At 35.3% G+C, this 17,501-nt stretch overlaps 1 protein-coding gene across 1 annotated transcript in view; it reads right to left on the bottom strand.

Annotated features, from left to right (window-relative positions):
* The window catches only part of LOC128867823 (trehalase), a 78,903-nt gene extending 61,805 nt beyond the window's left edge, over positions 1-17,098 (bottom strand). The window contains exon 1 of the mRNA XM_054109363.1: positions 16,993-17,098. The gene's annotated coding sequence lies outside the window, so the exon portion shown is untranslated. The remainder of the gene's footprint in view (positions 1-16,992) is intronic.
* Positions 17,099-17,501: the final 403 nt, after the last annotated feature.

The following is a 17,501-nucleotide window of genomic DNA, read 5'->3' as shown; positions in this document are numbered from 1 at the left end:
AGCACCAGTATGGGCAAAATCCATGAAGGTAAAAGCATATAGAAGACCGTACGAATCCATGTACAGACTTTGCGCACTGAGGGTGATAAGCGCATATAAAACCACCTCTGACGAAGCGGCAATGGTGATCGCAGGCATGATTCCGATAGATATATTGGCGGAAGAAAGAGCGAGAGTGTTCGTGCAGAAAGAACAGGACCACAGTAACATATCCGCGATCATAAAAAGAGAGAAGGCTACATCCATGCTGAAATGGCAGGAGCGTTGGGAAAACGCGACAAAGGGAAGGTGGACTTATACACTAATCCCAAAAATCGAAAAATGGCTAAATAGAAGCTATGGTGAGCCTAATTTCCAGCTAACGCAATTTTTGACAGACCATGGTTGCTACCAGAAGTATCTACATCGCTTTAGGATACGTGATTCGCCTTTATGTCGAATATGCCATGAAGAGGAAGATGCAAGACATGTATTTTTTGTATGCCCGCGATTTGTGACTATCAGAGAGGATTTAGCTTCACTATCAGATGATCCGATAGTACCAGAAAACATAGTGGACATCATGATGTCTTCAAAGTATGCGTGGGATAAGATCTCGGCCGCAATTAGCCAAATAATTTATGCATTAAAGCTCGCAGACATATCCGAGGTCAGCGGCAGATAAACAGACGATACTTCACAAAGAAACGAACTCTTAAGTCGACGTGTGACAAGTATGGTGGGAGGGGGTGGACAGGCCCAACTGGGGTGGTTTGCTTCGGTAACAAACAAAACTGGGGGAGGATTAAAGTACATGCAACTTTTGACGGACTGCATGTGAAGTGTAACTGACGTAGAGCCTAGAGTTCAACCGCCTTCCCGACGATTTACTTAACGGTAGTACCGGGAGGGGATCGGTACATGGACGGTAGGAGGTTTAGTTTGGGTTAAAGTCCTACACTGACGGGGTACAGGCTTTCGATGCTTCCTCCTCGTAAAAAAAAAAAAAAAAAAAAAAAAAAAAGGTGCTTGATGGAGCTTGTTCTCCAATCTGTGGTGTGAGTCTTGATGTTGTCCTACAAATAGAGGAAGTGCATTTGACTGCACTTGAAAAGAAGCTCGACACCTGCAAAGCATGTAAGCCCCATTATTTGTATCCGAATTGTTCAATATTCAGTATTCCAATACAGTTTAAAAAGCCAAACGACGTAGAGTCGATGATCTAAGCGGCTTGTACTTATTATTGGACATTAAGCGTTGTATTTTACAGATACTTTGTTTAAAAATAATAAGAAAAAACCAAACGATACATTTTCTCCTGCTCTTTGTGTGGGTTTTTCGATACCGAGTGAAGACTGAATCGATTATTTTCATTGGGATTACCCAGAGGCAGCATTTTTCGATACCGAGTAATGTTCATTTCGACTCTATGAAAAGTTAATTTAATCATGTTTAAATGAATCTTTAATTCTTCCAGATGCTGGTCTTAAACCTAAACAACTAATATTTTAATAGGTTTTGGCAAATTGATTACTTATTTAAGTATGAACTGACAAATTCTACCGATATGTATACGAGTACATGCAAGTACATTGAAAAACATACATAATTTAGCTTATGACAAAGTATCACCGTTTATTCTAAACAAATAAGGTTTTTTATTCTAAATGTAGAAGAGTTGCGATGATGTCCCAGAATTGTACACTTCATTTTTTGAGTTATGACTTTATAGCGCCTTTCTTACTCCAATTTTTCTCTCTGAATCGTTTCGAAATGAGTAAAATTCTAATTTTGAAATTATACCGTAGTTGTAGAAGACATTTTTAAAAATTAATCACGGAAGCGTCGGTGGAAGGCCAATATTTATTTATCTTCACAGACTTGATAAAATGCGTACAAATTTGCAAAATATTTTAAATTTTAAATTAATTATTGTACAAATGTATTGAAACTAATTTAATATTCTACATTCATATATTTATAGAAGTATTTGTGAAACCTGATACTACAGTGACTTTAAAGTTGAAAAACTTGACGTGCGACGCCATACTTCAAAGTTGAAGATGAACTTTTGACTCCAAATTTCAAACTCAAAGTGCGTTCTTTTGGGACATCCTAAGAAAGTGGCGTAATTTTCGATTTTTTTTTAAATTAATTTAAATTATTTCTTATAAAAGTTTTTATTAAAAAAAAACTTGGCGTATGAAGTACGCTCTTTTGGGGCATCATAAAGAGAGTGGCGTAATTTTTGACTTTGTTGAGCATTTTTTTTTTCAAGTAATTTTTTTAATTTTTAATAAAAGTTTTTGTTTAAAAAAACCTGGCGCGTGACCTCATACACCAAACTTGAAAATTAACTTTGACTCCAAATTTCAAACTCAAAAATAAAGTACAGTTTTGACTATATATTTTTTTCAATTTAATTAAAATTATTTTTTATTAAAATATATTTCATTCTTTAACAAAATACACATTTATTTATTAGTTTTGATTATATTTTTTAATTAATTTTAATTAATCTATATAAATATAAAAATTGGCTTCATCAAACAAACAAAAGCCACATGAATTTGAGTTTAAAATTTTGCGAAACTTTCGAATATACTTCCAAATTGCTAAATTCACTTCCAAATCTAAATTTCACACTTTTGATTCAAAATTTTTCGAAAATAATTCTTTTTATTTATTAAAAAATTGTTATTATTTTATTTTTATTGAAAAAAATTAATTTTATTTTTATTCAAAAATGTTTTTCTTATTTTTATTAAAAAAATATTTGAGTTTTATTTAAAAATAAAATTTTATTTTAGTCTTATTTAAATGTATTTTATTTTTATTTAAATAAAATTTAAAAACTAATTTAACCTTTTTAGAACTTTTTTTATTCGTTAAAAATTTGTTATTATTTCATTTTTGTTCAAAAATTTCATTTTATATTCATTAGAAAAAATCTTTTTAGCTTTATTAAAAAATATTATTTTTATTTAAAAATATTCATTTTATTTTAATTCAAAATACAGTGCACTCGCGGTAACTCGAATAGCCGCTAAGTCGAACGACGTGCTAACTCGAACACATTTTTTCCCCTATTGACTTCTTTGTAACTCGAACAATAAAAAAGCGCTATAACTCGAACAAAAAAACAAATTTATTTGTACACACATTCTTTTCAAACATGTACATTTTGTACATAGATACATATATATATAAATTATATGTATACTAGTGTATTGTCCATATGAATATTTCGGCGTTAATATCCCGTTAGTTTTCTGGGAACAACATCTTGCATTGACCAAATTGCTTTAAATTTGTCATTTGTAGTATATCAGTGCACGTGAGTAATGGATCGTAAAAGGTTGAAGTGTTTAACATTAAAAGAGAGGGCTGAAGTCCTTAACAAAATTAAACGTGGACGTAGTGTTACTTCTCTAGCGAAGGAATATGGGGTAGCCAAGTCCACCATAAGTCTTATAAAAAAGAAAGATAAGGCAATTTATGGCTTGCACTAACGCTACCGGCAACCATAAGCTTAAACTTCTCGTTATTGACAAAGCAAGAAATCCTCGTGTTTTTAAAAATTTTAACTGTCCGGTGGAGTACAAAAATTCCAAATCAGCCTGGATGACTTCGGCGATTTTCAAAGACTGGTTTCATAATTTGTTCGTGCCGCAGGTAAAATCCAGATTCATTAAAACAATTTTTTTAACCAAGTTAAATGACTTTAATATTTAGGTAAGAAAAAATTTGAAAGATGGGGACTACCTGAGAAGGCTCTTCTTCTAATTGATAATGCCCCATCACATCCCAACGAAATCGAATTAAAGTCCGAGGATGGTTTAATTTTAACTATGTTTATGCCGCCGAATGTGACACCATTGATCCAGCCAATGGACCAAAATGTAATTCGTATAACGAAACTATACTACAGAAATTTTCTACTGGCTTCCATTTTCAACAATCGATCGAAAAATCGATATCGATGACTGTTTTTTTAACATAGCACACTCAATTGATAAGTCGAACAAATTCGATAAATCGAACAGCGCCTGTTTTAATTAGTTCGAGTTATCGCGAGTGCACTGTATATTCATTTGATTTATATTCATTTATTTATATTCAAAAATAATCATTTTTTATTTATTTTAATTTTATTTAAAAATACAATTTTGTTTAATTAATTTAAATTTCTTAAAAATAGAAATTTTTTTTATTCAAAAGACTTAATTTAAATTTTATAGAACTTTTTTTATTCGTTAAAAATTTGTTATTATTTTATTTTTATTCAAAATTTTATTTTTTATTTATTAAAAAAAAAATCAATTTAGTTTTATTCAAAAATTTTTTTTATTTTGTTTAAAAATGTTCATTTTATTTTTATTCAAAAATATTCATTTTGTTTTTATTCAAAAATATTCATTTGATTATTATTAAAAATAAAATTAAAATTATTTTAGTTTTATTCAAAGTCATTAATTTTATTTTTATTAAAAAATAATCATTTCAATATTTTTAGAACATTTTTTTATTTGTTAAAAATTTGTTATTATTTTATTTTTATTCAAAAATTTCGCATTATATTTATTCAAAAAAATCATTTTATTTTTATTCAAACATATTCATTTTATATTTATTTAAGATTTAATTAAAAATACAAATTTTTTCTTTATTTAAAAAAATTAATTTAAATTTTTTAGAACTTTCTTTTATTCGTTAAAATTTGTTATAATTTTATATTTATTCAAAAATGTATTTAATATTTATTCAAAAATTTCATTTTATATTTATTCAAAAAAATCTGTTTATTTTTATTTAGAAATATTCATTTTATTTTTATTCAAAAATATTCATTTATTGTTTATTTATACTCATTTTACTTATATTCAAAAATACTCATTTTATATTTATTAAAAAAAATTTTAGTTTTGTTGTTGTTAGTATGTTATTTTTATTCAAAAATATTCATTTCAATTTTTTTAGAACTTTTTTTATTTATTAAAAATGTGTTATTATTTTATTTGTATTCAAAAATATTAATCTTGTTTTTATTTAAAAATATTCACTTTATTCTTATTCAAAAATATTAATTTTATTTTTATATAAAAATATTCATCTGAACTTTATTCAAAAATATTCCTTTTATTTTTATTCAAAAGTCATTATTTAATTTTGAATTCTGTTCGAAAAGTTTGAAATTTTGATGAAAACTTTTCGAATTTTTATGAATCTTGTGTAAGATTCAAAACTTGGTTTAATATAGCCTTTGTTATAAAGCGGCCTATATTCCAGCAAAAAAAAATAATTGAAAATAAAAAATAATTATATAAACAGTTAAAACTCATCAATATGTGCCAACCTTTTAATTTTGCAACTGACTGTATACATATATAGATACATATTGTATTTTCCTCAAAAAGTATTAATTATTAATGCTCCTGTCGGGAACACATCACAACGCCAGTGAATATCAAGAAAAAGAGAGTGTAATAAGAGGACACGTCAACATGCGGCCCCTCACACACGCTCAGGCTCATGTTAATGAATACAGTTTGAATATAGCACATATGAGAATAAACACCTACATACATGTACATAAGTAAAAGTAGCTGCATAGATACACGCCACATCACTTAACATGATGGCAAAATAGTGAATTTGCAAACAGCGTCTAAAAAGTTCTATTAAATCGCATTCACATATTTATGTCGCAAATGGCATGGACCTCATAAGCAGCGAAAAATTGTTAACGATGTCATGACAAAAACAAAAGTTCTATTGACAAGTTAAAGGAAAAGTGTCATTGTTTTTGAGAAGATAACTTATGTATGTAGGTACTACGTATATACCATATAAATATGGGCATATACATATGTAGGCATGTACGTAGTTACGTCTTAGTTAGGCTTACTTTAAATAGTTTACTAAAGGAAAGTGCGCAGCTAAAACAATTACTAAGTTTTTATACAGCAGTAAATATGTATATAACAGGTGGCGCTAAAGTAATCCTCCTATCAGAAAATACTATAAATTTTGCGATTGGCCCCTAATGTCAGTTCTGTTTTGACATTTGTGTAGTAAACACATGCGAAATACACGTTAATAAACAATGTTACGCTACACTGCTCCAGAACGCGGAATATTGCTGACTATTTATTTGACCAATAATCGGTCGGTGACTTTGGCACAACTTGAATTTCGTCGCAGATTTCATCGCCGTCCAACGCCTACTGGTGAAACACTGCGACGTTTAGCCGCTCGCCTCGAAGAGACTGGCACAACACGAGGCAGGCGTGGCAGACCCCGGAGTAGCCGTTCTGCAGAGAATATTGCTGCTGTAGCCGGGGATGTCATGGAAGCGCCGTCGACATCGACCAGACGACGTGCCACGCAAATTGGTATCAGTCGACGGTCTTTACAGCGAATTTTGGTACAAGATTTGAAGATGTTTCCGTACAAAGTCCAGACGGTGCATCAGCTGTTAGCTGCTGACCGCCAATCGCGTCTAACATACGCTCAAGCCATCCTTAATCACCACCAAAAGGAAAATGATTTTTCGTCAAAAATAATCATGAGTTATGAGGTCCATTTCCATCTTTGCGGGTACGTAAATAAGCAAAATTTACGCTTCTGGGGCACTGAAAATCCGCGTGTAACCCACGAGGAGCCATTACACCCGCTCAAAGTCACTGTATGGTGTGCTGTTTTCGCTGGAGGAGTCATCGGACCTTTTTTCTTCGAAGACGTCGCGGGCCAAACGGTTACTGTGAATGGGGAGCGCTTCAGAGCAATAATCAACGAGTTCTTTTTGCCGCAACTTGATGAATTGGGATTGGAAAACATGTGGTTCCAACAGGACGGTGCAACGGCACAGACTGCACGTGCCACAACCGATATGCTGAAGAATGCATTTCCCGGGCGCCTAATCTCCCGTTTTGGCGATTTGCACTGGCCAGCAAGATCGCCGGATTTGACCACTCCAGACTTCTTTTTGTGGGGCTTTTTGAAGTCGCGGGTTTATGTCAACAAGCCTCAGATTCTTGCAGCTCTTAAAGACAATATCCGTCAAGAATGTGAGGACCTATCGCCGGAAGTTTTCGCCAAAGTGAAGGAAAATGCCATAAAAAGGGCTCAAATGGCAATCAACTGTGGCGGCGGCCATTTACATGACATCATATTCTCGACTTGATGTAAAAAAAATTAAAAGACCAAATAAAAATAATCCACAAGAAGAATCAAAGTTTTTCATTTTTTTTAAATTACAGCCAAAAAACATCGCAATGTTACTTTTGCGCCACCTTGTATAAATAGATGCACACCTGCTTTCACAGTAATTGCAGCGCCACATATAGCAAAGTCTTGAATACATATTTCTTTAATTTATATTTATTTTTTTTTAATTTTTTGTATTATTATATACATTTTTTTTTATAAAAATATAGTTTGTACTACAACAAAAACTATATAGCTTTAATTTTCAAACTTTGCACAAAATTTTAAAGTCAATAAATTCAAATAGAATTTTTTGAAAACTTTCGTGTATGCATTTCTGTACATAACTCATTGAATTTTGATGTAATAAAGTGCTAATTTTAAGTGGCTCAAAAATTGCGCTGATTGTTTAAGTTTTTTTTTCGTTTTTTTTTGCGGCAGTTTTGTGCATTTTCTCCATACACTAAATTTCGTGACTCGGTAATATAATTATTTTTTATTTATTTATTTCAACAAGTTAAGAAAACGTGACTTCAACCTGATGACTAAAATTAAAAAAAAGTAATTATATACATATGTATATAAGAAATGGGCTGAAAAGTCCCGGGTCTAACATATAGATGGCACTAGTTTTATTGCATTGACCTCTTTTTCAGTTAGTACCAACCTTAAAAGACAACTGTTAACATTTCATGATATTATTTTCATTAGTTCGTGAGTTATTGTGCTAACAGTGACACTCCTTTTTTTATTTTTAAAATAATGGATAAACAAATTTTCGTGTTTTAATTTTACACTGTTTCTTAATGAGAAAAAATACCGTTCAAGCGAAGCAATGGCTTAAAAAGTGTTATGGGGACTCCGCTCCATCAGAAGCAACAGTGAAACAATGGTTTGCCGAGTTCAAACGCGGTCGCAGAGACACCGATGATGCACAACGAGTGGACGTCCAAATGAGCCGGTAACACCAGAAAACATCAAAAAAATCCACAAAATCGGTTTGATTGGTCGAAAATTGAAGATGCGTAAGTTCCCTGACATCGTAGAGATATCAAAAGACCGTGTCGGCTATATATTGCATGATCATTTGACTATCAGAAAACTATTTGCAAAATGGGTGCCGCGTTTGCTCACTTTCATGACAACGCACCGTGACACAAGTCAGTAAATGAATTGAACTTTGAATTACTCCCACATCCACCGTATTCGCCACACTTGGCTCCCAGCGACTACTGACTGTTCGCAGATCTAAAAAAATGCTCGCCGGTAAGAAATTTTGCTCGAATGAAGTAGTTAGCGCTGAAACTGAGACCTATTTTGTGGCAAAAGATAAATTGTTTTACAAAAGTGGTATTGAAATATCCAGCTAATTTTGAACAAAAAAAAACGTGTTTCGTTTGTTTGGCTCGGGACTTTTCAGCCCATGTGCTATAATTGCCGCTTCACCCTTTTTGGGTGCTTCGCCGATCTTCTCCTCCGATTTGTGCTGTGCGTCTTGATATTTTTCTACAAATGGAGGGACAGCTTTACGCCGCCTCCGAACAGCAAATGGTTTTTTATGAGGAGGTTTTCCAAGGCAGAGTGGCGAGTGCCATCAAAGAACCGCCTTTCTAGTATTCGGTGTTTTATGCTCACAATGGGTTGCGACCCGGGCAACAGCGAATGATAGCCGCAATATTATTATTATTATTTTCTAAATAATCTGACTAAAAAGCTAGAAATTTTTGTAAAAATTTGTTGAAATTTTATTTTTTAAGCTTGAAACTTTAAATTGTATGGTTTTTGTTGTAGTATGAAATGTATTTTTATAAACAAAAAATAAATAAAAAAGGAACAAATATTCAAAACATTTTAGCATGTTGTGCTGCTGTTATTATGTACACAGGTGTACATATATGTTTTTATGTATGCGTGTGTGTGTTACTGCTTGAACTCTGCCAAGTACGTATTTAGAGCATGCAAATTTCAAACACAAAAAACGCACAACTTAATTTAATAAAATCATCTAAATTGACGCAAATTAAGCCAAGAAAAAACTGTCACTTCCACGTCTGGTGTTGCGTTTAATGGAAGCGCGTAAATATTTGGCGGAAATTGTAATTTATTCGTAATGCTTTATTGCCGGCGAATTTTTGACCGGATTTGAGTGCGTGTATGCGCTACATACTCACATGCTGCATTTCTGATTGGACTGCGGTCGGTCTGGCAACTGAATTTCTTTGATACATATACTCGTACATACATACACATAAATACGAATCTACCGCCAACTATAGATACTTCAGTCAATTGCTTCAATCCGTGTAAGTCAAGCCAACAGATTGGATATGCGTATGTGTATATGTATATTCATATGTACCTATGTATATGTACATATGTAAGTAGATTCGAAGTGACTATTCAGCAAAAAACGGGCTTGGCCTTTAAAAAACCTGTATCCAAGCAAAAATGTTGTCTCATGTTGGCACAAAGTGAACCCAATTCAAAAATGTGTACATATGGATGTGTGTGTGTGGCTGTGTATTTACGAGCGTGCATGTGCCTTTAATCACTATCTCGAATACGCATAAACATATGCTCATAAATATGAATACATACATATACATATATTCGCATACATCAACTATATACCCACCTTGTATACTCATATATTGTAGGTATGTTTACATATAGATTTGTGTTGTGTACGTCATGTGATGCCTATAAACAATCGATTTTCTATTCGCGCAAACTTGACGTCGCATTGGAGGAAAAAAAATACAAAAAAAAAACCAAGAAGAACGCCGTATACTCGGTGTGTGGCCTCTTTTTGTGAGTACTCAGCCAGTTCAAAGACAACAAAACAGCGGCAGGATGAATTTGTTGTCCGATAAAAAACAAAAAACCAAACGCCAGAATAACTTTATGCAACTTCAGCAAAATATTATCATTTGTATAAGTATTTATATTAGGACGGGCTACAACTTTTTTCTCTGATTTTTTAAGAACTATAGGAAAGTTTTTCAAAAAACCACACGTAAAATTCAGAAAAATGCATCAAAATTTGTATTTAAATGTATAGTACAGTCCATATAATTTAATGTTTGAAGATTATTTCATGCAAATGTTGACCGCGACTGCGCTTCAAAGGGTCCATCCGCTTAGTCCAATTTTGGCACACTCTTTCCAATATTTCGGCCGGTATCTCACATATAAACGCTTTAATGTTGTTTTCCAATGCGTTAATTGAAGCTGGCTTGTCTGAATAGACATGAGCTTTAACATAGCCCCACAAAAAATAATCTAAAGACGTTATATCGCACGATCTGGGTGGCCAATTGACAGGTCCCGAACGTGAAATAAAATGTTCACCGAACTCGCCTCTCAACAGGCCCATTGTTACGCGTGCTGTGTGGCATGTGGCACCGTCTTGCTGAAACCACATGTCATGCAAGTCAAGCTCTTGCATTTTGGGCAAATAAAAGTTGGATATCATTTCACGGTAGCGCTCACCATTCACAGTTACGTTACGATTCGCATCATTGGTTCGATACATTGGTAGCTCTTGCAATTCTTCTGGCTGATCTTCACTTCAAAATCGAATTACGTACTGCGTCGCTGAACACAATTTTTCGATAAAAAAGTGGACCTTCGGCCAACTTTCCAAGAGCCCATTCACCAAAAATTCTGCGTTGCGGTAGGTCGTTCGGCTTCAATTCTTGCACCAGCTGTATTTTGAAAGGCTTCACACCTAAATCCTTCCGCAAAATTTTCCACGTTGTTGAGTAACAGAGGCCCAATTGCTGCGAACGGCGACGAATCGATAATTGATGGTCACCATTAACACTTTCCGATACAGCTGCGATATTTTCTTCAGTTCGCACTCTACGTAAGCGTGTTGGTGGTTTGATGTCCAATAATGTAAATTTCGTTCTAAATTTTGTCACAATAGCTCGAATAGCCGCTTCAGTGGGTCGATTAAACTGGTTAAATTATAGACCAAACTGGTTCATGGTTAAATTATAGACCAAACTGAAGATGTTCGACAGTGAAACAAAACACGAAACGTGCGTCAGCTATTTAAACCAACTGTTTAAAAAGATAATAGCTAAAAAATCACCAGTTACTTTATTTCGGCGGCTACAGTATTCCATTGGCACAAAAAAGATCCATAAATGCATAGCTCTAAACTGGACTTCGATTCTCCTCATTTTAAATTTTGGTTTTTAATTCATAATAAATTTTTTTGGATGAAAACATATGTATAGTATATGGTTTTTGAGTATAAGAAAGTCATTTTGGCTGAAAACAGAAACAAAGTATTGTCGTACTATTAAACAAAGCATTAATTCAAAACGCTATTCCAAATAAAAAGATGTACACAAATTTTAAATGTGTCTTATGTTTTGCCATTAGTCTTCGACATTCGTCAATATCTTCCTGAATGTCATACAAAAATTTTCACCGGATATATTAGTTTGGAGGAAAAAGAAATTCATTATTTTCTCGGAAGAGAGCTGTAGTGATCGATATCTCGTAAAGTATCGATCAAACAATTAAAAATTTATGCTTGTTGTCAAGGTGCACTTCACACTAAAAAAAATTCTTTTGCTATTTTTTGTTTGTTCCATTCAGTTGAGTGAGTTACAGGGTGTTAACAATGGAAGCCACCAAAGAGAAAATTCGGAACAGTTTTTCTTTGATAAAGACGAAAATGCAAGCCAGGCCGCTGAAATTGTGAATGGTGTTTATGGTGCCGATCCTGTAACTGCTAATTCTGCGCAATTTTGGTTTCTTCGATTCCCTTCAGGCGTTTTTGATGTTAAAGGAAATGCCGATAAAATCACAGATTATAAATAGCAATGGAATAATAATTCAAAATTCGGAGTATGCTGTTTTTTCTATTTGCCTAAGTTTGAAAATTAGTAAATAAAAAAGTATTATATACAAAACAAGTATGCATAAAAATATAATATTAAAGTGAATTACAATGAACAGAACTCTTTCCGAAAATTTCTACTGCTAGTGTTTTTTTATTACCAAATACTTTTATATTTTTTTTATACATGGTATATTTTTTAGTAATTAAACATTTTTTTTTTGTTGTCGGGACAACTAACAAGTGTACCACTCAGACATTAATTAAGTACATTGTACTACACTTGGATTCCCTTTTAATTTTCTTTAAATCTACCCGACCTCCAAAGAAATCTGAGTAGATCTCGTGGTGCCAAGGAGCCTAGGTGGCCGCATCTTAGCACATCAGTGCCAAATACCTCAAACCTGATTCGAGCGAAGGCGAGACAGACATACGCACAGAAAGTGGTCCGCCATCTCATCCTCCTTTTCACAAGCTGGGCAGAGTACGCAGTTTGAGATGCCCACCCTTTCCATGAGCTTCGCCCACAGAAAGTGGCCCGTCATTAGTCCAACCAGCTGTCTGCACTCCCTACTGCTTAATGACAGGAGGGTTTGCGACAGTCGATCGGACATGACAGGTAACAACAGGTTAGTCCATCTGTAGCCTCTCAGCCTGCCAAGCTCGCTTGTGGGTAACCCATTTTTTAACCGTGTCTTTGATGGCTACAGAAGGGAGTAACAAAACGGGCTCTGAGTCAGAGGTCTCGTTACCCACGATACCCACGTGTCCGGGAACCATGTTAGCATCAGACTATTATGTCTACAGACGTAGTTCAGCCTGGATTTGCAGAACTCGACTACCCCTGATGTGGTTGGGGGGCTGTCTAAGGCCATGAACGCAACTGGGCTGTCGCTGCAGACACATATAAATCTGCCCCTCCATCTGTTTTCCACAACAAAGTTCATCTCTTCTTGAACTGCATACACCTGCGTTTGAAACACAGATGCATGCACTCCAAGAGCAAAGTGCAGTTTTGTCCTGCTGGATTCCACGTAGACCCCAGAGCCGGAGCCATGCCCGATCTTGGAGCCATCCGTGAAAATGCGAAAACAGTGTTTGCCGAGTTCATTTTCAGAGTTTGACCACAACTGAGCCTCTGGCAGCACTACACTGTATCTCTTTTCAAGTACGACTCTTGATGGCATGGAGAGAATCGTTGGATCGAAGTCCATACCGTCTCTGTTTTCCAATGCCTAGCAGGGCCGTACCAGTACCCATCGTGTTTCAGCTTGCAGATGGCCTTCAAGGCCTCTCCTTAGATGAGAGCATCAAGTGATGGTAAACCAATCAGAGCATCTAATGCCGGGCCTGAAGTAGTCGTTAAGGTCCTTCTGACTCCCACGAGAGAGAGTCTACTCATCCAGGCATAGGTGATAATAGGTCTTATCATAGCCGTGTAGATTCATAGGACCTTGCTAGGAGAAAAACCCCACGTTTTCCCAAAGACACCTTTGCACTGCCAGAAAGCTGTCAGTGCTTTGCATGTCTTTGTTTCGACGTGTGACTTCCAAAGAAGTTTACTATCGAGGATTACTCCAAGATATTTGATTTCTTTGGATAGCTGGAGTGTGACTCCTTTTAGCTTAGGCAGAACGAGTTCATCAAGCTTCCTCCTTCTGGTAAAGAGGACAATACCAGTTTTCGTGAGGTTTGCCGATAGCCCATTCGCACAGCATCAAGTGTCAATCATATTCAGAGTTTTCTGCACTTTTCTACAGATTTTCATAAGCGAAGGGCCCGTTATCAGACAGGCAACGTCGTCCACATATGCTTGTGTGTAAACTCCAGCATCATTTAAGGTGGTGAGTAGAGGAGCGATCACCATGCACCAGTGCAATGGAGGCAACACACCGCCTTGGCGGTATAGCAATTTTAATAAAATATTTACAATAAAGGTAAAAAAATCGGGTTTCTTCCTTAAAACATAATCAATAGGTGGATTCTGAGCAAACTGAAATCGCAAAATCAAATGAAAAAATCAAAAATTGTATGTCCCGCACCCAAAAACCCCAATATAAATATTTTCCGAGAAAAAAAGATACTAGGGATTAAAAACTAAATTAGTTATACAAATGCTGCTCGAAATCCATTTTACAGCTATGCTTACACGTTCTTTTTTGTTTATAATTGTCAATGGAACCCTTCAGTCATCGAAAGAAAGTCGTTCATATTTTTTAAGAACAAATTGACCCGCCCTAATATACATTTACGCATATACCTATGCTTGCTTTATAAATATTTATGTATATCCATATAACCATTTGTTTGTGAGCGACTTTATTTTTCAGCATCAAAAAACAGCTAAATCAATAAAATAACCGCAATTATTGTTTCTTGTTTTTATTACACGTTATTATTATATTTCTTATTACTCTTATTTGTATTTGAATAATTATCATACTAACATCTCTTCTTGGGCTAACGAAGCACGCGCACGTGAGCTCACCATACACGCATTCACACCTCCAATCGGAGACGTGTACACACGCACGTATATACACTTATCATCAAAGATGGGGGCTCGTCTCTCCCATGTATGTATATACTAATACCGCAACATCTTACATTTGTATTTGTAATACCTTTTTTGTACGTATTCGTATAGCAAGCAAATGCCATGCGACACTTCGTACATTTTTAATGTTGGTAAACAAATTTTACGCCGCATGAAATAAATATAAGTATGTATATAAAAAATGGTGCCTCTATCAATTCCTTTTATAATCCCATAGATACTATATGCGGTTATTCATTTATGGAGGGCTTAAGGTTACTATTATTAATATTAATATTTATTACAACAGTCGCACAAATTAAAAGGCGCATTCTTTTATTTTGAGTATTAATTAAACAAAAATCTACACAATTACATTTCATCAAATTTCGCTGAGAAATTTGTTTCCGAATAAGATTTTGTTCAATTGTTAACGAATTCGGCACTTACTTTCCCAACCGCTTTTCATAGGTTAGGTTAGGTTGAGGCGGTTGCCCACTATGGGAAACACCATTGTGATGCCACATGCGGAGCTTGTCCTTATCTCTCTTAGAACCAGTGTGTTCTTTCAAAATGTTTAGAAGGTTTCTTATGTTCTCAGTACTGAGATTTTCCAACTCATTAAAAAATTGTCGACCTAAAATGGTAAATATATGTCTGGACGGAGCAGGACAATGGCATAGGAGATGCGAGATTGCATCTGTAACTTTCTATGAGTGGCCTATGGTATGAGGAATTTCACGCTTAATTAAACTTAATGACTTCTGGTGTCAATGATTTCGAGGGGTCCAATGTAATTTTTTTTTTGTCGGAACATACTTGAAAGTACAGCACTCAGACACAATTAAGTCCATTGTACTGCACTAGGATTCCCTTTTTAATTTTATTTAAATTTACTCTACCTCAGAAAAAGTCTTGTGGTGCCAAGGAGCCAAGGTGGTCGCTTCTTAACACATTAGTGCCAAATACCTCAAACCTGATTCGAGCGAAAGCGGGACAGACGCACAAGAAGTGGTCCGCCGTGTCATCCTGCTCTTCACAAGCTGGGCAGAGTACACTGTCTGAGATGCCTATCTTTTCCATGTGCTTCGCCCACAGAAAGTGGCCTGTCATCAGTCACACCAGCTGTCTGCAGTCCATTGTGCTTAATGGCAGGAGCATTTGCGACAGTCGGTCGGACATGACAGGTAACATCAGTTTAGTCCATCTGCAGCCTCTCTCAGCCTGTCACGCTCGCTTGTGGGTTAGAGTAACCCTTTTGCTAACCGTGGTTTTGATGGCTACAGAAGGGAGAGGCAGAACGGACTCCGGGCCAAGAAAGTTGACCCATTTAAGTGCTTCCAATACATAAATTGACAATCTTTTTAACAGCGTTGTCATGCTAGGATATCACTCATTCGTGTCTTGTTTCGGCTTTTTTCAATTATTCTTTAATTGCCCGATTCAAGCGCACCAGTTCCAGTAAATATCTACATACGTACATATGTATCTCCATTTAAGATTTCAGCAGGTCATAATAGCACTGTCGTTCTTTTTTACAAAAAAAATTCGGAATCGACTTCCAATCCTAATGCTAGTGAAAAAAAGGAGTATTCTTCTTTTTGAATAGCGCGTAACTGCTTAAGCGATTTTGCCCAAGTTTAACAAGCGAAGACCTCCTCTTCCTCTACTACCATCAGTTGGTACCGCATCGAATACTTTCAGAGCCGGAGCTCTTTGCATTTATTCGCTGCTCTGTGTTCATGTCGCCGTAAATCTCATACAACTCATTGTTCCATCGCCTCCGATACTCGCCGTCGCCAACGTGCAATGTCCAAAAATCTGCCGCAGAATGTTATAATGTTATAATCGTCCAAGCCACGATGTGCAGAATACAGAGATATGGTCTACATCAGACCGTTAACTAGTCACGCGTCAACGCATTCGGCTACGGCCGCCGCTTTTATATTTGCATATTTACTCAGATTTTAATTATAATTTTATTTAATCAACTTCCACTTTGGGTATCTGCTATCTGTTTCACCCCCAACGCACACACAAATACATGTCTTCCACTCCCAAACAAAATTTTTCTCTCAATGTAGTCATAATGAAGCACATATGTATGTACATATGCATTTGCAAGTATGAATGTCCCACCGCATATCAGTTAAAATCTGCCAAAAGCTTTCGTGTCACCCTGTGTTATTTTTACAAAGAAGCTTGCTAGTAAAGCTCTTCCTCTTTTTTCAAGAGCTTGCATTAATTTTTATACCAACACAAAGCAACTCAACTCAGTCACATGCCGGCGACGCTTGATTGCTCGTACAAAATATATTTAATTAATTAAACTACCGGAAATTATCACACTTAACTAATTAGTGAAAATGCATTTGAGTAAATACACGAGTGGGGTGATAGCAATACTTACGTGGTATTAGCCGAGAATAAATATTTAGAAAACCAGCATTTCTTACTTCCGTTTAGACAATAGCGACTGCAAAATTACAAAAAATACTGTAGAAATTTGCACAGCACACACTGAACTGAAATTAACACATATTTGAGAGGGCACTAATTGTAAGTAATGTGTTTTAATATAAACTTTATTGAATAGTGACTGTTGAATTCCGCCGCAATAAGTTGCTCACAAAAATTTGCTGCAGCCGAAACTGCAACAGAAGAACAACTGAATGATTGTGGCAAATGCATTGCGTGGATGTGGTAGTTCAATGAATAATGGCAGTCCTTGTTGTTGGCTCGCATGAAATTGGCAACACTCGGCAATGACAGCATTTGTGTGTGTGTGTGGGTGCGCGCGCATATTAGGACGCATTGTTTATGTTTACAATTTGAATGGTGCTGATAGGCGCCAATTTCAACGTCAGAGTGCAGAATTTATAAGGAAGGGTTAAGAATTGAAGTTACCGTCAGAATTGG

Source organism: Anastrepha ludens, chromosome 6 (assembly GCF_028408465.1).
Source record: "Anastrepha ludens isolate Willacy chromosome 6, idAnaLude1.1, whole genome shotgun sequence".
In the NCBI taxonomy this organism is placed as follows: Eukaryota; Metazoa; Arthropoda; class Insecta; order Diptera; family Tephritidae; genus Anastrepha; species Anastrepha ludens.
The sequence above is the reverse complement of the archived record's forward strand: the minus strand, read 5'-3'. Positions and strand labels throughout refer to the sequence as shown.